The sequence below is a fragment of the Pygoscelis adeliae genome, unplaced genomic scaffold (genome assembly GCF_000699105.1).
Source record: "Pygoscelis adeliae isolate BGI_AS28 unplaced genomic scaffold, ASM69910v1 Scaffold54, whole genome shotgun sequence".
In the NCBI taxonomy this organism is placed as follows: Eukaryota; Metazoa; Chordata; class Aves; order Sphenisciformes; family Spheniscidae; genus Pygoscelis; species Pygoscelis adeliae.
The window spans coordinates 2865122-2885596 of NW_008824982.1; the positions used below are offsets into that span (position 1 = coordinate 2865122).

At 37.8% G+C, this 20475-nt stretch overlaps 1 protein-coding gene across 1 annotated transcript in view; it reads left to right on the top strand.

Annotated features, from left to right (window-relative positions):
- The window catches only part of LOC103918340 (triadin-like), a 126677-nt gene that overhangs the window by 30155 nt on the left and 76047 nt on the right, over positions 1 to 20475 (top strand). Inside the window, exons 4-5 of the mRNA XM_009325644.1 lie at positions 10617 to 10643; positions 17348 to 17395. The gene's annotated coding sequence lies outside the window, so the exon portion shown is untranslated. The remainder of the gene's footprint in view (positions 1 to 10616; positions 10644 to 17347; positions 17396 to 20475) is intronic.

The window sequence follows — 20475 nt, forward strand, 5'->3', positions numbered from 1 at the left end:
CTGTGTGCCCTGGAATTTCTCTTTATAGGCAGCCACTGCCCCTGGTTTGCATCTCTGGATGTATTTCTGTGGCACAGGTGTTACCCAGCAAATTCTTCTTGTAGCTGGCATACTCTGTTCAGTTCTCTAGTCCCTGATGTTAACCCTGTCAGAGTTTTTCATAACATAAGCCTAGCCATTCTCAGGTTTATTTTCTGAGTTTACAGTTTAACTCTTCAGGGACAAATGATAGAGGTAGCTTATTGCATGCATAAGGATAGGCTTTGCAGTTTATTGCCGGACAAAATAAATCTTCACTCAGGTAGCAGGTGAATATGCAGTGGTAAACAAAATAATGAAACCCTACATGTATTAATCCTGCTGCTCAGGGTCCTTGGGTTTAGGTTCAGAATCATTCTATAGTCCTTTTGAATCACAGAGCTTTTCCTTTTGGTCCAGGTTAGCATAATTTTTCCTCTCTCCCACCTTAACTCTGGGCAGTTAAATATCATATCTTCTCTGGCTTACTCAGTTTCTTTCTGGTTTTAAAGGGAGAGATACAGGCTTGGCTGTCTTTGCACAGTAGGTGGAAATTATCTGATCCCAGTCCCCAGCAACCTGTAGAAGGATAGGAGAAACTGGGTCTTGGTCCTCACCTTTTTGTCCCAGAGAGCTTCCACTAGGCTTGGTGAAGCCTCACAGCTGACTCTGCTCCTGGTCTGCCAGGAGTGCACTATACTCTCAGTAGCTAAATCCTTGCTGCTATCACAGTAGTCCATCACTCAGACACTTCTTAATATCTTCAGGAATCTATTATGTGGATGGAGACGAATTCCACAAATCATTCCAACCCACTGACATTTTCATCCCAGCTCAAGTCTGAGAAACTATTGCAGACTAGGAGGTCTTAAATTGTCCACAGGATTATGTAAGTTGGAACATTATTTAACTCTGAATGGGAAAGGAAAAATGAATTCTTGACTTATGTCACAATATACACTCTCAAAGGGGAAGATTTTTCCAATGTTAGAAGATTTTACTTTACAACCTTGAATTCTTTACATACAGGATTTATTTAAATGGAGCATGAAATAGCTTATTTTACACTAAGCTTTCTAATCTGAAATCCAGTTTTTTTTCACCAATTTTTAAAATCTTTTTGAGTAAATGGCATAGAATTCAGGATATTTTTGCTACTTTTGCTAGGTGTTGAAATGCCCAGTCTCATAGCCTGGCATACGACTGTTGCATTTATACCTTTCTTACAGTATCCTCTGTCTCAGGATCATAATAGCATTAAAATAATTTCCTGCACTTCCTTTCACATCATAGTGAACTGTAAAGACACTTGCACTAAAAATGCAGCCTTGTTTCTTTTGTTACTACCAGATATTTTTAAATGCCACCGTCCAGTCTATGCAATGCAGCAAAGTACTGTTGTGTTACTAACACAAAAATGGCATTACTTTAAGGGCAAGGCAGGGGGAGCAAGTTAACTACAAAAAAGAAATTATTTCATATATGAAAGTAACAATAATGAGAATAGAAGAGGGTCAAAATTAAATGTTATTTAAATACAAATCAAAGCTAAAAGCATTATTTAAGTGTCCACTCTTTATGGAAAAGGCATTTTAAAGCGTTTTGCTCTGAGGCTGGCAATCTTTCATAGCCCTGAAGTTGTTTCATGATTTAAGTGCACTTTTGGCAAGAATTGGGCCCAATTTCAGCAAAGCACTTAACATATCTTTAAGTCTATCTTGAGTCAGCAAAGCATTTAAGCACATGCTTAAGCTTTGTTGAATCCAGACTATCACATACACTATGTACATGATTACCTTCCCAGTCATTAGTCTTTTGGAAGTGCTTTGCTTTGCTAGAAAGGGAATAAATGGGCCTCATCTTGATCACTGAGACCATTATGAAAATGGCACTTGATTTTCAGGGGAGCAGTGGTGTGGACTACAGTTTTCTATACCATATATGATTATATTACATCTACAATTTATAATGTTCTTGGATATGGCAGTGCTATGTTTTAGAGAGACAGAGCAAGTGGAAACACAATATGCTTCACTGTGATGTTTCCTAAATATGAATTTTCTCACAACATCATACAGGTCTACAGATTTGAAAATTTCTGTATTAAGAAGTTGCAGTCCAGTATCATAAGTACAAAACAAGTCATTACCAATGCACAATACCACTTTAGTCTGCAGAATGCCACAAATAGTCTGATGATTTTTTTTCTCTTCTATAACAACTGCTTGGAGTGCCCAAGTTTGGAGCTCATATTTCAGGAATAGCAGTTGCTGAGTTTATTTCATGCATACAATAGACTCCTCCCAGCATTTTATTGACTGTCTGAGCTGCACACTTCTCGTAGCACCTTCTGTCAATGTTCTCCTTCATGATGCTGCCTCTGCAAATACCCTCTGAAGAAGCTGCTTGTCCTGGTTAAGTCAGTCAAAGAAGCCTTTCGAAATATTTAACCACATGCGCGTCCTTTGACTTGTGCTCTGAGAGCAAACACAGTAAAGCTTTTGCTCACTGTCTCATTCTACCCTACTCCTTTGGGCTAAACAACATCAGTACCCAGCTGCAAGTCAGGAGCTACAGTTAGAGCTCCTGTACTAAGTTCATTAACTTTGGATTAAATTTATTCCTTTAGGATCTCATTGCATTAATTTTTAGGATCTATTGGTTTTGTTACTGAATTGGCTAATTTAATCTGCACATCATATTTGCCTAATGACAGGCAAAACCTAGAACTGGTATTTACTTCAAAGTTTTCTTTCTGTTCTGAAATGTCTGTTCCAGACTCATATTCTCAATGGGTTACAGAGCTTGAAGCAGAAGTCCTTCCCTTGTCAAAAGGCGGAGTATGAAGAAGTTAAAGCATGAGCAAGTAGTAATGGCTGAGCGCCATCCAAGCTATGACCACCTCAGTGGATATGCTCTTGCCATAAATCAATTACAAAATAATATGATTCATTTTACCTCACAGTGAGAGACTATTAAGAAAACTGAATTACTTTCACCTTGCTGTGGTCTATAAGCACAACTGCTGCACCTGATCTCATGCTCAGTAATTTGCCATGTTGGTTGTTGCCCTCCTTTGAGAAGTTCCACCTGGAGTGATGTAGACATGGCTCCCTAGAGGTGCTCCTGGTTCAAACAGATGTGATTCAACACGGGATTTTTCTAAATCCAATAGACTGTCCTTCTACTCATTGGGGATTGACTGGAAATACTCTGCATCTGAGAAGCTTAGCCATCTTAGTCCTCAAAAGGCTGGAAATACTCCTCAGATCCCTATTTAAAAGGAAATATGGTTTAAGCTTTTTCACAGGTAAAGGTCTACTGGTAGACACTAGCTCTCTGCATTAAAGAATCACAACTTTTTTTAAATTACTTTTTTTGCCAGCTGAGCCTTAGCCTGAATGGCCATGCCACAAATCCTGAGACTAGTGAAGCTAATTTGTTCTTAAAACAAACTGGTACTAGCAATAGGCATTAAGAACTGATCTTTTCACAAGGTTTCTGTTCATAACGTGTAAGGATTTCAGAGTGAGCTGTTTATGGGTGGTACATCAGTTTTGAACATAGGCAGTTCCCTAGTCAGAATTGTAGCATTAACCTAATTTTCTTTTTAAGGATTCTAAACCAAAAAGACTTTATTTCAATGGGAAATTAGGCATCTGTGGTCTATGAATACATCCGCACTGTGTATTGGTTCTGCTCCTTCTGATGGGAAACCATAAGACCCACACCTTCCCCTTCTCATATATCAACAGTGATGAAAGTGTGTTGTTTTCCTAGGAGTGATCAAATATACACTACATTTACATAAGTATGTGCTTCAAGAGTGTTGACTTGAGCAACTGATTTGTCTGTGATTTGAGTCCTTGGAGAATGTTTTTCCTCTAACTGAGAGGAGCTTTGCCAGGCTGGCAGGACAGATATGAGAAATCTGTATTCTTTCTATTTCCTCTTTATGATACTTCCTTTTCTCTTGATTATTGCAACTTTTGCAGAAACTAACAGAGCATTTCAGACTCTGGAGAGCAAAAAGTACCTGTCTGTTTTCTGAGAGACAGCTTTATCTTTAGGCTTCAGTATAATTATTCTAGAGCCTTGTGGAAAGAAGGTGTTTGCTTTCCATCTGTGTTAATGCAACCTGATGTTCTAAAAAAACAAGATAGACTTTCTGCCTACTCAAGTATAGGAAGATAGATCCCATCAGCTTCAAAGAAGGATCTGAAATCTAAGAATGACCCCAGCTTCTAAGTCTCACATCCTAGGGACAGTGCTCAATGCATTTTGATCACCTCTCTTCTTTTTTTCTTTTTTTTTTTTTATTTCATCTAGCTTGCTCATGAGTAAGAGAAGGTGTACTAGACTTGAATGAAGGTTTCTAGCAATCTGTATTCAAGTATGTCCACATAACACAGAAGACCATGTATTGTTACAGTTATTCTAACTTCAAGATGGGTTTTTTGGTTGTGTACACCTTCTGAGGAAAAGGCAGAGCCTGTTGACTCCTTTAAAACATAAGGAGAGGTTTACCAAGGTATGACCAGTTCAGCTTCATAATGACTTTTATAGCAAAAATTATATATGGTGATGTGGGAGGGTTTGAAAACACAAGTGTCTAGCTTGCCTTTGCTGAGGACTGACCACATTCACCCAAAATTAGGGACCTTGGCCAATTTGATGGTGTCTATCCTAATACTAGCTTCCTCTCTGAGTTTCAGTCATGCATCCAGAATGTTGTATGAACTGTTTTAAACAAGAAATGAGCTGTATTAAAATGAGGCCAAGGCGACTAGTGAAAGCAAGTGTTTGGATATGAGGCAGCATCTCCATCTCCTGCCTCCCAATTATTTATTTATTTATTTATTTTGTTAAGCAAAATCACCAAAGTATAACCCTCCAACATACAAAGCTTGAATAAAAGCATAATCCTCTGCAGAAAATTCTTTAAATCCTTTTGGTGGCTTCTACTTTATTCAGGGATCCTGAGACATTTCTCAGTGGTAGAGACTTCCATTCTCAGTTTTGATGCCATTGCTTTCTGCCTGTGAAGAAAAGCTACAGACCCAATAGATTGGACTGAAAGCATTTGCATTTCATCCAGGTCTCTTTTCTTTCTTTTCTTTGCACAATGTTTTTCCCAAATATTTCCCAACATAGTAGCAGATTTCTAATACAAAGATACTGATACAGAGAACTGTCTCATGCTTTCCTTTTCTTCACAAAAATCCATCAGAAAAACTGTTTGTTACCCCCTTCAAAAGATGTTCATTTACAGAGGACCAGGTATATGCATGGCATAATCTCACCAAGTAATGGGTTTCCTTGGTGTGTTCTTATTCCAGAAAGAAATATATTTGTCCAGTCCATTATCTTTAGAAATCAAAGCGTATGGTGGCAGTGAGTTTTTCTACACCGATCCAGTAAGTAGAAGGGCAGTCAAATATAGCAGAACAAGTACTTCTTGGGAGCAGGAGAACTGGAAAAATCTAGTTTGATGCAAAACTTTCTCATGTGGATTATCTCAGGTCTAATAACGTGACTGAGCTCATATTGCAAACTTTCCCTTCAACAGGAGTGACTAAAGGGACCTTTTCTGTTTCTAGGTGCTTATGTTCACAATATTCTTAATGAAAGGATATCTTGGAGAGCTTTACTACCCTGACTCATTTGGTTTTAATTAACCACCATGATATGAAGGTCTGAGAAGGGAAATGACAGGCATATAGCCTATAAAACCAAGATTATAAGACTGTAAGACCAGGCTAACTTTCTACTCTCCAAGGATTTAAGTATTCAAGACACTGATGGAATATGACAATAGTAGGCTTTAATGAATATAAAACTAGATTCATTGAAATACTTGTGGCAAAAACTAAACAACAGTACAGAAAACACCATTTTTATGCAGCTACTGAGTGTATACAGAATGGTGTTGGTTATTTAACATGTGATGCATACCACAGAACAGCAAATCCACTTGAAATGCCATTTATTTAAACTTTTTCTCAATCTGTGTGATTCCATATACCATTTTTATTTTTCTGAACACTTCTTGGACATGAATGCTTTATCTGAATTGGGAGGTAACACACACGCACACACACACACATATATGTGCACACATAGCTATACAAATTAAGATGGGATATCAATTGTTCTCTCCTGGCGGATGGCAGAGGGGGCAGAGGGTCACAGTTGGTGACTATCCATCCTGGTAGTAAAGACTAAAGTGCACCACAGCAAATGTGCCAGCCTAGATGCTTTTCAGCACTGTTTGCACTTCAGGGAAGAGCAGCAGAGGCAGGTTCAGGTTCTCCTCTATCTCCCGTCTGCTACAGGGGTGTCTAGGAGTATGTCACTAGTAATGAAACAAAACATACATTTATATGGTTTTATGGGTATGTTACACATAACTTTGCCAATTTTCATAAAAAAGAAGAGCCATTTGTTCAAAGCATCAGAGCTTATAAAGATGGTGAAATGTCAAACTAAATCAAATCTCAGTTCCATGCATGGTAGGAAAATAATATATTACCAGCAAAAGTTTCTTGAATAAAATCATGTTGTATAGTCTCATATACATACAAAAAATGGTTAAAGATAAAAAGAATTACAAATGTCATGGCAAATGCCTAATGTGTCTACAGTTGGCAATATCCTTTCATGTGTCATACTAACTACTCACTAGTAACAAAAAAAAAAAAAAAGGAAAGAAAAAAAAAGACATTGAGATCAAGCAATGATAACCTGTAACAAAAAGGGAAGATCTAGGTCTGAACTTCCCTGAAGCTTATGGCTCATGTAACGAAAGGTTTCAGTTCATTCCATTAAAATATCAGAGCAGGAATCCACCTGATATTTCATATCATGTCAGATTTCACCAGAAATGTTTGATTGTCAAATTCTATGTTTTTTTTTTTTTTTTTTTTCCCTGGGAAAGGATTTTATTTCGTATGCTTCTGGAAGTAAAACTATTATAAAAGAAGCTCTATAGAACTTCCTTAATGTTTGCAGTTTTGAAAAACAGGAAATAAAGCGAAATAAATGGAAAATATTATACTTTGCAAAAACACTTGCTGAGTGTTGTTAATGTCATACTGTTCCCTGATCTCGTGAGAGCTGACAGATCTTAAAATGAGAGGGAAAAATAATTGCCTCAGAACCACTAAAGTCATAATTACATTTCCTTCAGTTTCCAGGAAGCAGTCCTGAGCAATCGCAAAACAGAAAACCTCATGAAACCAATTGCAATTCTCATTTTGCAGAATGACTCCTAAAATATCTATATGAAATTGGATACTCTGAAGAGCACTTGGGCTACACAAAACCAAAGCTGCAGCTGTTGTTATGATTAAGCTTATTGAGTCAGTCAAACTACTGAGTCCCAAACTTCTGTCCTCTCACTTTGTGCTGTCTTTCTCCTCCTTGACCTATACCAGTATTGCCACCCAAGGCATTATGCCATCAAGAAAATATAAGATTTAGTCAGGCAATAAACTATTTAATGCCAACTCACTCTCTAGCTCCATCACTTTTCCATATTGCTGAGAAAATCACATTCCTGGCTCATTGCTTTGACCACATCAATCTGCTTCGTGACCATTTCCACTGAATCTCATGCCTCATCTACAATGTGACTATAAAGCACCTATCATATTTTAAATACATATATGTTATATAATAAATACATTAAAATGTGCTTTATATAATAATATTAAAGCTGGGTCCCTGATCTCAGTCAACTAGTCTTGATGCTTTAAAGTGTACATTTTGGCTGAACAATATTGCTTATGAAACTGTGATGAAATTCCATCAATATATTTGGTAAAAACAGAAATTTTTTTTTTTTTAAGAACTCAGCAAAACTTTATTTTAGAAACTACATTTTGCTTTAAAATATTTATAAGCTGGCTCCTCAGATTTAAAAACTCAGTCAAAAATGAATATTTTATTTCAGATAGTACTACATGTGTTGCTCAATACTAGGAGTGGGAGTATGGAGCAATGACGTATTTTGTTTAAAACTTAGCAATCATGTGGGGGGGTCATACTTCAGATCAGCCTGCCCTTTCTAATATCAATTATTTTCATAGCTCTGCATGGAATATACCTCCTTTAGATGTCCACTGTACATTCAGTATTAATATTGATTATGAATTAATATTTAATGTGATATTACTCATATTAAGGTTATTGATGAACATATTTAATTTTCTATTGGCAGTTCTTGTTCCTTTTTGCTTATTTAATTCAAGGATATCTCAAATTTAAGGATAAGCTTGCTTTTAGTGAGGGCACAACATTCAGAATTACTTTGAACATGGAACTTTATATCTTGATTCTAGAGTGGAAACTGTTTAAACATTAATATTCTTCAACTATATACTACAGCATTAATACAAATATATCCTATAATAAGTACGGAGAAAATATAATCATCAGATACCGGTAAGGAACAAACATGGGCAAGTGGATGTATTTAATAGAGACTGCCTTTATTTTTCAATCAGTCAGCTCAGATACTCTTGAATTTAGGTAATGTGCCTGTGTGGATCTAAACCTGCACACCAGAACCTTTACGTATGCTGTTAAAAACATCTTCAGACATCATCTCCAGACAGCAAAAGCTTATCTATATTTTTGCTACTGTGAATGTCAGCCCTGGCTGGTAGATCATGCTCACTTTCTGAGACACATTCAGTCTCTCCTTCTTCCCTCTGGTAGGCCACTTACTCCTTCTCTAAGGGGGTTTTGAAGCACATGCTGGCAAGATGGAAAGAGCTGTTACAGAAACTACCATTAAAAATTTGTAAATCCCAGTCATAGTTTGCCAGAGGGTACAGGGTTTAGGTGGATGAAGCTTTTCAACTTCAGGTCCCAGATCCTGTTTTGGTGATTAGTTGCGTGGGCCATGGCTTCCCCCATGCTGTGTATTCATGTAAAAGAGGTCAGGACCCCGTCCCCTTCCCCATGGCTGTAGAGTGGCAGTGGCTGGACCAGATGCTCTGCTTATTCTCCAGTATCTGGGAAGAAAGGCAAGGACCGCATCACAGATGTCCAGAGGCACATACTGCTGGTTCACAGGCCTCCATTTAGACCACCCTGAAGTAAAACTGCAGATATTTTAACCTGCATTGTTGCTAGAGTTTCCTTTTAACACCTTATTGTAAGAGTTAAATTGGCATCCATTATTAACAGCTAATCTTATTCTGTTTGTGCAGTGTGAAAACCACTTGAAGAGACCGATGACAACGATAAAGGTTTTATTTTGACATACGGGAAAGTAGGGAAGGGCTCACCTGAGCTGAGAGTCCAAAGGAATATGCCACATCCAACAGCCACTAGTAATGTGAAAATGATTGTCCAGGGCAACTAAACAAAATATTACAAGAGAAAAATGTACTTGTTTTTTTTCTTTTTCAGAACCTCATAAGAAAGAAAAAACTATGGAAACTGGTGAATATTCTCCCCTTTTTATCTTGCTTTTCAATTGTCCTAACATTTTAAATTAATTCACGTGAGAAGTCAATATTTGATTTTTGTTTGTTTGTTTTTACAGCCAAAACAGCAAAGAAAGGAGTAAAAGTACATGGTAAGACCTGTGAAAGCCAGTAAGTTTTAGAGTCTCATTTATCTGGTTTGATTTTAGGTTGAGACAGGATTAGGTAAAGGGACAAAAAAAGTGAAGCCAGAGATAAAGATTTGTTGGTTTAATCAAAGATACTTCAGCAAATGAATGGCTGTGGAGCAGACATGCAGCCATTTGGTCTTCTGGAACTGAGATCTGATCAAATATTGCTGAGAAGAACAATGAGGGTGAGAATTTTTTATTTCAGTACGTAAACGTAAAGATTTTCAACTCCTTTTACAGCCAAGCTTGATGACTCATTCATCAGATGACTCTATTTTCTCAGATATAAATTCTGAGCAAAAAATACCTGCAGTAGAGAGTCAATTTATAGAAAAATGAATCTGTCCTTTTTTATTGCATAAAAACCTGTCACAGTGCTTCAGAATGAAGGTGTGAATAATGAGGAAAGAGAAATGTGGTAGTTCAATTAATTTGGATTTAGTTAATGCAATTATGAAGAATAATAAACAAATTAAACTGAAAAAAGTACATGTTCAAGGAAGACTTTTGAAAGTGGATCTTCCCCTGTATCAACACTAGAAGAGTTCTGTGCTTTGAGTTTTCAATAAACTAAAAACAAACAAAAAAATCATTAACTTCCTCAAATTCCTGAAATTGTTTAAAGATTTCTATCTCATACCCTCCACCTGTGTTTGGTATGTGCCTGTTTTTACTCCTTCTCTCATCCTCATTACTTGAAAATAGTGGAGCTATTGAAGCTCCATATATAACTTACCTATTGACCTTGTTTTCCATCGCTTTTAATCTGCAGGTTAATTAGTCATCTGCCACGAGACTATCCAAACAAACAGCATATATGTGTGTCAGTTTTCCTCTGCATAAAAAAATGAACGCCTGCTCTGCATAGATAGGTAGCATATTGACCAAGGGAAGAGGTGTTAGGAACAATCTTAATTTCTTTATGCATTCGCAAAACTTGTTTTCTGGAATGTTTTCTTTTATTTTACAGCATCTGTGGAAACTCTGAAGTCAAAAGGTGGGTAACTTTATTTGTTTTTAAAATTGAAATGGAAGAATGCTCGTTGACTCTACTGTTAATGAAAAAGCTTCTTGTGACAAAACTGCTGACAGGTGTGACTTTAATAAAACAAAGTGGACCTTTTAAATTATAATGGCTCCTTCCTTGCAGCACCTCAAAACACCTCTAGAAGACAGGTGTCTTTTCCCCAAGCTGTCCATAGACTAACAAACTGTAATTCTCAACTATATCAAATTCAGTTTCTAACCCTAACTCAAACCATAAGGTTTTTGTGAAAGGCAGAAAGGAGAAGTAACCAATCTTCTATAGAGTCATGAGACAAAGAGTAATATTCCTCTTTTTGCCAGTCCAGCTGCAGCACAAACCCAGTGATTGAACAGTTGTTTTCTTTACTGAGTCCAGGAAGTTTTACAGGGAGGTTCAGTGAAACAGTTTTTTTCTTCCTTTCATACAAGAATTGCCAATGTGAGAAGGTGGGAGGAGTGGGAGCATCAGTGCTTGCTCCAAAGGTTGCTCCTTTCCTAAAGGCACAGGGAACTGGGACGGGTGAGAAACCTCAAGGGTATAAGTTTGAGCTGAGCAAATATTTAATTCTTTGTGCCAGTGTCTGACTTTTTACATATATACAATGCAAGGTACTAGCTCCGAATTGCCTTCAAGAACATTACAGGTGCCAGTTGTATCCTAGACGCAAATGGAAAATGGGATGGCAAGTTACAAACTGCACTTCACTCTCAGTCCATGTTTATTCATATCAATGACCACCTTGCTTTATAAACATTCCCTTTCAAACAAATGGGACTGCATGTATCAACTGCTCAGACTTGTGAATTGTGGTCTCCAAGCTGTCCACCACAAGTCAAAGGCAGGGAAATGAGAATTTCCAGGTTTTAATACCCTGATATCATTCAAGCATCTTCTTTTACTTTAGAGCTCATCTCTGAAGCCTCGCTCACATTAACCAGTAAATATTGACACAAGTAATCAGGCTGAATTGCAAGGCGGTAGAGTGCTCTTCTGGAGCATGAGGAAGGGTTGCAGAATCACAGCTGTGGAGATTAATGTAAGGAAATCAGAGCTGATACGTTATTCCCTTTATTGGATGTTTTTAAGTTCCCTGCTCCATGGGCTAAATTCATAATGCTATCATTGCTCTGCAGCTAATTGTATTGAGCAAAACAGAAACCAGAGTAATTTAGGTATTTATTCTCTTTATACTCCCACCAGACAAAACAGAGAACCTAAAGGAAAAAAAAAAGTATGTTGAGTTAAGCTTTCACATTTTTAGCAAATTCTACACAGCCAAAGCTGAAAATAAAGGTAGTCTTGCTGCTACGGGTGATTGAACAAAGCTTTCCACTATTGCTTGAAGCCTCTGAGAAATCTTTTTGATACATTATTATTTCTTCTATAACTGTACTATGCATATGAAGTCAACATTTCAACATCTGTGAAACCATTTCTGCCAAGCCTGTGTCTGTCAGGGTCTGAAAAGAAGTGAAGCAGTTGTTTCTTGCAGAATTAAGTCCCTTTCTGCAAACCTGAAGTTTTCTTTGGCCACTACTGGGAAATGTTGTCATATACCTTTTGAAATTGTTATTTCCACTGATTATATTTACCCTTTTATTAAAAGTTATTTTGTTTCATTCACTTGTAAAGTTTACAAACAGAATTAGCAGGGTTTTTGAAAAAGCAGAGCTTTTACCTCTATGCTTTATTGCTGTGAGTAGCCTCAAATCTTTCTAGTGAATACCATATTTCATATTTATTTAGATAAGAAGTAAACATTTGTATACGTAATAGGTCTTCATTCTGTCTCCAACATTTTGCAGGATGGAAGTGAACCCTTCCTTATAAGTTATTGAATTAAGGATCACCTGAAAAAACTTTATAGGAAGTTCACAGTTCATTAAGGATAAATAGAAATTGTAGGTTTCTGTTATATAAAACAAGAATCATTCTGTTCTTTCTGTCGCCAAAAAAGCAGTCTCACAACTGAAAATATTGGTCTCAGCCATCTTAGTTTTACCATAGAATTAGCCTAACGTTGAACCCAAAATTATTCTCCAGTATTTAAGTAAATAACAATGTTGTTTTAATCAGTCACCAATCCCTATTAAACAGAAATAGGTGATGTTAGCTCTGGAGTAATTGTCAATTTCTGAAAAATTACTTGTTAACAAGTGATCTAAATTTAACTTTATGTTGCTAGTTTTGAAACTCAAACATAGCCTGTACTCCAGGGGAAAAATGATATTTATATTAAAATGTTACAACTGTTCCTTTTGCCTCTTAGTAAGAATCACAAAGGAATGCTGTTATTTTCTTCTAAATATATTTTTTACGATGACAGAAATTCTAGTAGTCTTTAATAGCTATACCTTTCACCAAGTCTGAACAAAACCATTGGTTTTCAATCTGTATTTGTTCTTTATTGCTGTTCTTTATTTACTTATTTCCCATTTTTCTGCTATCACTCCATTTAGACTTAGCAGCTCTCTGGGTGCAATATGGTTTCCAATATTCAGTAGCTGTTGGCAAATTTTAAAATTTTTAAGAATATTCATGGAAGACAAACAGTCCTGTTCTGAAAATGTGAGGCTTTTGATGAAATTCTCTTCTTTGGTAACTGAAAAAAATAATCTGCTGGCATAGAAGGAGGTCTGGGCCATTCCCACTAGCTTGTACTTCTGATGAACTATCAAGCTCATATGAAGTTTTGTTGCATTTTCTCACAAAATGTTCTGTAATGTCACCATGGCAGGGAATTTTTTTTTGTTTCTCCATGTAACAGAACAGTTCCTAAATCATAATAGACACTTCTTAGGTTCATTATTTCTTGATATTAGTGATGTCACGATGAGGAGCTCTTGCCTCTGACCTGAGGGTTCAGTGAGTGAAGTGTTTGTTGTCTCCAGTCAGAATGATTTCTTTCAGCTTTCCTTCACACTGAGCAAACATCTCAAAATAGCTTTAAAATCAGTGACATTTAGGAATGCATATTTCTGATATGGATGCTAGTTATGCAACCTGACTCTTTTGTGATAAAAATATTCTGACAAATTTGATTGTAGCCTACAACTATTGAGACATATTTTACTGATTAATTGCTCTCCTGGCTACTTTCAGCACAAAACAGTGTCTGCCGAGCTCTTCCTCATTTGATTCCAAAGAGCTTATGATGGAACCAGAGAAACAATTATTATAAAAACCATCCATTTGATCTACATTATGTCAAGTTGTCAAGAATTTTGCTGAGAAATGACAAAATAGAAAGGGGAGTCCAGACTCCATTTACTGCATCTACTTTTTTTAACTAGAATTTACTGAAAATATGTATTCCTGACAAATTTCTGCTTTTGCTTTTATGTGCATTCATTTTATTTTGTATTATTTCAGGCAGGGTTTTTTGGTGGTTTTGGTTGGTTTTCTGGGGTTTTTTTTGTTGTTTTCTTTTTTTAAACAACTGATATTCTGCTGAGGAGAAAATTATAATACATCCATGTTACTTAAGTCTTATGGCTAAAGGATCAGTTTTTCAAATCGGGAACACTTGCAATGGGACCATTTTTTACAAAGAGATCATCTTTCAGGCTGCCACTCAAAAGTGGCAATAACTTTGAAAATGCTGAGTGGAGGGGATGAAATCTTGAGCTACTCAGAAAAATTGTCCCTGTTCTAATACAAACAAAACAAAACCTTCTTTGGAGTCTTTTTCCAAACACCGCCTCTGTGCGGGCAGGCTTTCTATGTATACAGACTTTTAAAGTGACGCCTATAACCTTGATGATAAAAGACCTCTCAGCATCATCAAAGTAGCTCACACCTCCCTTCTCAAAAAGCAAAGGGAATAATGCAATGTCCTGTTTGTCCTTCCAGATACTGCTCTGCCATGTCCAGATGATGCTACATGGCAGTTCCCAAAAGTTACTAAAGCTCTGATCTGTCTCAGCAAGTTCTTCTTTACAAACACTCACTCACAGAAGCATTGTAGCATTACTAAATACACTGATAGCCAGAATACTATTAATAGTACTGGTTGATATTTTTAAATAGCAGCCTCAACACTTCTCAAAGATGGCTGGTTCCTTCATCGTAACTGCACTCATGGTCTACCACCACCACAAGAATGTGATAACTCTGAGTACCTGATCTTCTCAGAAAGCTGTATTGCTCTTCTACCCCGCAGTTCAGTATCCAGAAAATACTTCTAATTTTTATTCCATTAGTATTCTGGTTTTCAGAAATTAAACAAACGAAAACTGCTTTAGTTTTAGCTAAAAAGGATAAACATGCTTTGGAGGAAACAACAGTTCTCAGGAATTCATTTTACTCTTGTCATAGCTGCTTTTGCAGTTTTAGACATTAAAAATACATTTTGGAATGCATATGGAAGTGGTTTCTGGTCCCCCTTTTCATACCCTTTTTTCCATATTAAAATAAGCTTATTCTTCAAGATGCTGACCACTTCAGCAAAATTTTTTCAAGCACTGTGATATTGGTTTGCTCAGTGGCAGGGTTCAATGCCCAGATTCATCTAGGCATGTAGGTATCTAGTATATTGCTGATTTAAGTAGCCCTGATGATCTGGGCCTGAGTAACATGGATGTTAATAGCAGAGATCTACAATAAATATGAAGGGACTTTGCTCCTCTTTGGCTTTCTCTATGTCCAGCAACACCAATGCAAAGTTAGGTACTTGGATAGAAACAAAGTACTCACTTTTTTTTTTCCTGTGGATCCAGTCAGTCATCCTTTCAGCCTAGACTTGATTTTCAGGCAAACTGAAGATTATCTTCAATAAAATAAGTTACCTGAGGTAACTGAGGTGCAGAGGTGCAATATTTCACTGTTTTCATGGAGCTTGCTCACAAACACCCGCTCACCCCACAGCATCCTGAGATAAACAAGAGCAAGTGGCAAGGGAGTGATTGATGTGTGTGAGTTGGTCCATCCCACTCAATGTGAAGCAGTTCATCTGTCTATACCTGACATTTCACTGAACCTCAGGAAAGGTTTCCTGCTGCGAACAGAAGATCCTTCTTTTGGCCTCCGGCCCACTTGCAGACATTGCAGACAGGCCACAGCTTACTAACTCATCTGGCCTGCTTGGGCCATCATGCCCAGCAGCTTCAGAAGGCTTCCCTGCTGCCTGGGCTGCAAGTCCAGCCCCAGTGGGGCCACCAGGACATCCCTCCAAGAACAGCGAGCACACCTGGAGGCACTTCACAGGTCCTTTGAATTCCCTGATTTTCTCAGCATAAATAATGGTAACAGAACATGACCCTCAGTATTTACCTTGGCTCCAAAAGCCAAGCTCTTAATTTACAACTGTGATTTGCTGTAATAAAACATCGTGTTGAAATTATTTCTGTGCTTGACAGGTTGAAATAACAAGCTGAGGGGATGTTATGTGCTGATAACTCTGTAGCTGCAAAGACATTTCTATACTTATCAGTCATTTGATGTAAATTAATTTTCACCATCTGCTTTATGTCCTGCCATTTATGCTGATTGTTTATTCTTTGTACTACTTTTAAACTAGGCAATGACAGTGAAGCTTATTTTCTTAATGATGCTTTTTTTGTCTCAAACACTGTAAGAGGATACCTTTTAAATTAAAGCAACTCTTCTCATTCAGCATCATAGTTATAAATTATGGCTACAAAAGCTTGGTTTTACAAAAGTGAAGTGTTGGCAGTGCCACTTACAGCTAAACAAATATGTTTACATATTTACAAGACTTTACCCTGAATAATTCAATTAGATGAGAAAATATATATGTTGTCCTAAATATATTCAGTAATCTACAGGAAATCTTGTACATTGCCAAACCTGCCATGTAAATTGTCAGAAACTATAAAAGATACCCATATTTATGTAAGTTTGCTAAGAGAGCAAAGTCTGGAGGAATTCCTTCCTGCACCTCCTCCTCTTAGATTATTTAATCCTTAGGGTGGAGCCATGAACAAATAATCTCTGTCCCTTGTCTCTCAAGCTGTGCAAATCAATTTAGGAACTGTGCAAGCTAACGCTTGCGAATAATCAGTTGGATATGTCCAGACATCCTGACCTGGGCTGTTACAGCTGCTTCCCCTGGCATCAGTAAATGTCTAGCAGCTCTGCTGCACAAGGGGTTTGGTTCACTCTTCCCTCTTGCACGCAGAAATCACAGTATTCACAAGGACTAAGCTAGGTGTCTGTAACATACAATCTAACTGTGGCCCACTATGCTCTTTGAGACTAACTACACGCTTAAAATTTAGGCTATGTGGAAGTATTTTGCTGTGTTAGGGATGCAGAGTGGAGGTTTCTGCTGGCGCAAACAGAAAACCACACTCGCATGGGGAACCCTTACATGGGTGGCAAAGTAGAGACCTGCTGGCTTTGCTTTCTCCTCCGTTATGTGATATGCACTGCAGTTTAGCCTCTGTTGCACCTGAGATCTAGAAGACAATGCTGCTATTTATTTTCTGAAAGAAAAAAATTCCCTGTTTGCTTTTCCTCTTTTCTTTTTAAGATAGATAGGTAAAAAATACTTATTATGTAGTCATATATCAGGGGGAAAAAGGTGTCTCATGGTTGCAAATCTTTTAAATCATTTGCCTCAAAGTAATCTGTAAGCATTTAAGAAAAGCTTTGTCTGTTGGAGCAACACTTCTGAGTAGAAATCTTACTTAAACCTTATCTTTGTTTTGCAGCAGTACCTGAAAAGAAGGAAGAAAAAGCAACAAAGGCAGCAGAGCAAGGTGAAAAGAAAACAAAGCATGTTGACATTATCTCTCTTAAAAGACAATGTCACAGAAACAAAAACCTCAGATTCAGACAGCTGGGTGACAGCAACATTTAAATCCTTTGCTCTGCTAGTATTTGTCAGGGCTCTGCTGTGTTTATCAGAGCAACAGGGAATTTCCACCAGGAAACTGGCTTTGTCCCACTTCTACAAAACTGCAACCCCCACAAAAGCTTCAGGTGAACAGAAAACCTGCTTCAGCTTAAAGGTCCTGTGCTGGGACTTTGTGTCTCACAGGTCCTATGAGAGCCTTCCTGCCCCTGTAGCCTGGGCAGGGATCAGCCTTCACTGTCCAGTCTTAGAGAGTGACTTGCAATGAAGTAAAGGGGCAGAGGGCCCCTAACATCAGCTGAGCTGCCTTTCTTATCCCAAATGAAACATTAGCCCCATAAAGGTCCACTGCATAGAAACTCAAAAGCTTTTGAGACCAGAACTTGTAGACGTCTAGCAAAAATCTTAGGATTGGTGTGGATGAGGCATGAACGGGAATGTCTGGGAGTGGGAACACCAGAAGAAGAAAGGATACAAGAACTGCACGTGTTGATGGCACATAGTTCAGAAGATCACAAAGTCTACATAATGTTTCCCAAGCCAACCAGAGCAGGAACACCAAGGGACAGTCTACACCCAGGCTAAAGCAAAACTCAAGTGATGATTGTGAACATAAAAAGAAAAGGATTGGAGCCTTAAAGCATCTAAAGATGTGCCTTTTCCCATTATATGCACTTATATTTATTATTATTGCTACTTTCAGCATTATATCCTGCATACTTGTTTCTTGTACACTTGTTAAAAGCAATCCAAACTTTTTTAGGTTAGTATGGTAAGCAGCAAAGTAGTAAAACACTGGCATAAATGCCCAAAGCTTATCAACCCTGGCTTCCTCTATATAATACACATCCTAATCTATTGTGTTTTGTTACTAACTATCTACCAAGGTGATTTTTGTTTTTACTCATGCTCAAATTGACAATTAAAGCCCTGATGATGAGTTTGGTATTTTCAAGTCTTGTCATATTGGAGTTTTTCCAAACTTGCCAGTAACCTTTAGAATAAGTTATAAGACATATTTACTAATGTAGCTTTGGTCTGTTGAGCTATTATCCCTTTCTTTTCTCCAGTTTCTCAGCTTTAGCTTTACTCATCATTACTCCAGCCAGCGCAGGCACCCTGCGGCAGCTGTCAGCAGCTTGTTAGCTGTCATAGAAAATGTTATTATTAGGTGGGCCTTGGCCTAGATTTCAGTCATTGTTAGTCTGGGTATCTCCACGCTATCTTCCATTGTCGTACAAGTGCTTCCCCAGCCATCTGCACTGCTTCCCCTCTGTTTGGCTATCTCATGCAGCAGTGAGGTGGTGTTTGCTGTAAGATTTGTCCCTTCTACAATGTGCCACCATTAGATGGGACTTCATCTGCAAAATATTTTAACTGTGCCGTGAAGAGTACAGACTGAGCAGTACAAACCATAGTTTCACATGCTTGTCATTGGGCAAGGGTTTCTAAACCATTGGTTGTGATCCCCAGGGAGCTCAAAAGGGTGACAAACAGTTTCCCATGACAGCAGTCAGCAACGGCAGCAGTACCTCCCTGTGCCAGCAGCCATCTAGTTTCTGCAAGTCAGAGGAATAAGAGCAACGTGTAATGTCTATCGCAACTATTTCTGTAGATTCTTCCAAGCACTGGCAGCAGCTCTGTTCCTCTGCTGCACAGAAGAAAACATAAACAGTTTCAGACAGCAATTGCTTCTGCTTCTCATTTCTGCACCCTATACATACGGAGCTACTGCCAACACATTGATCACTCAAAGCCAAATGAGCCAAAAAAACTTTCAGGAAGTTTTTTGAATATCAGCATGTATTTATATTTCTCATGGAAGAGAAAAAAAATAAGATGATGGAAGCAGCTCTGAGTTATGTTTTGAGTGAAGAGAAAACTATACCTAATTCACTGATCCCAGGTATCTGGGGAAAAAGGAGGACTCTCTTTCTTAATCAGGAATGTATGAATATACCAGGAAATAGTTTTTAAACTGAAAGGGATTTTTGACTGAGACTCTTTTAGACTGAGAAATGAAATAATTTGCTCTGCTAGCTATTGTACACCAGGATAAATGTCAAAAAGTAGACAGACTGACCTGGTCAAAACTAGGACTTGCAATTTAAGAAAAACTTGCAGAAAAATTTTGAGTCTTGGCAGCTCTATTTGTTTAGCGATCAGGACATAGTTTCATTGTTTCAAACCTGAAGGTTTTAGTGATCAAACATGTTATTGCAGCTTTGACCTCAAACCCTTATGGTCTGGAAATGGGCTAAAAGGTTGTAACAACATTTCAGTTCACTAATCTTTTATTAGTAGTAAAGCAAAGTTGCATGTAACATTTTCAATTGTTAAAAGGAGAGCAAGAAGGCAGAGAACTACTAGAAGTGTCTGGAAAAAGACAGTGCTTTAACTCTTTGCCCTATTTTTTTGAAAGATTACATGAGCAAGTGTCAGATGGTTGCCAGGGAGTTACTGCCTGTTATTAAGGTAACTGACAATTAATACTTAAAAGAAATGAGGAAAAGGCAAAGATTTTTTCTTGTGATGTTCAATAGTACTAACAAAGGAGTTAATTACCATCAGTTAAAGCAGGTCATATGAGGCTGTTTTTTTTTTTTCTATGCTCTGGTTGCATGTCGACAAGGTACTAGGTAGGAAACATGAACATTTTCACATACGCTGTCAAGCAACAATGGTGGAAATCACTTCCAAGGTATCTGAGATGTTGTGGCAGTCCGGTGAAGTTCCCACTGACTGGAAAAGGGGAAACATAACCCCCATTTTTAAAAAGGGAAAAAAGGAAGACCTGGGGAACTACAGACCAGTCAGTCTCACATCTGTGCCTGGGAATATCATGGAACAGATACTCCTGGAAGCTATGCTAAGGCACATGGAGGACAGGGAGCTGATTCAAGACAGCCAGCATGGCTTCACCAAGGGCAAGTCCTGCCTGAATAACCTAGTGGCCTTCTATGATGGAGTGACTACATCAGTGGA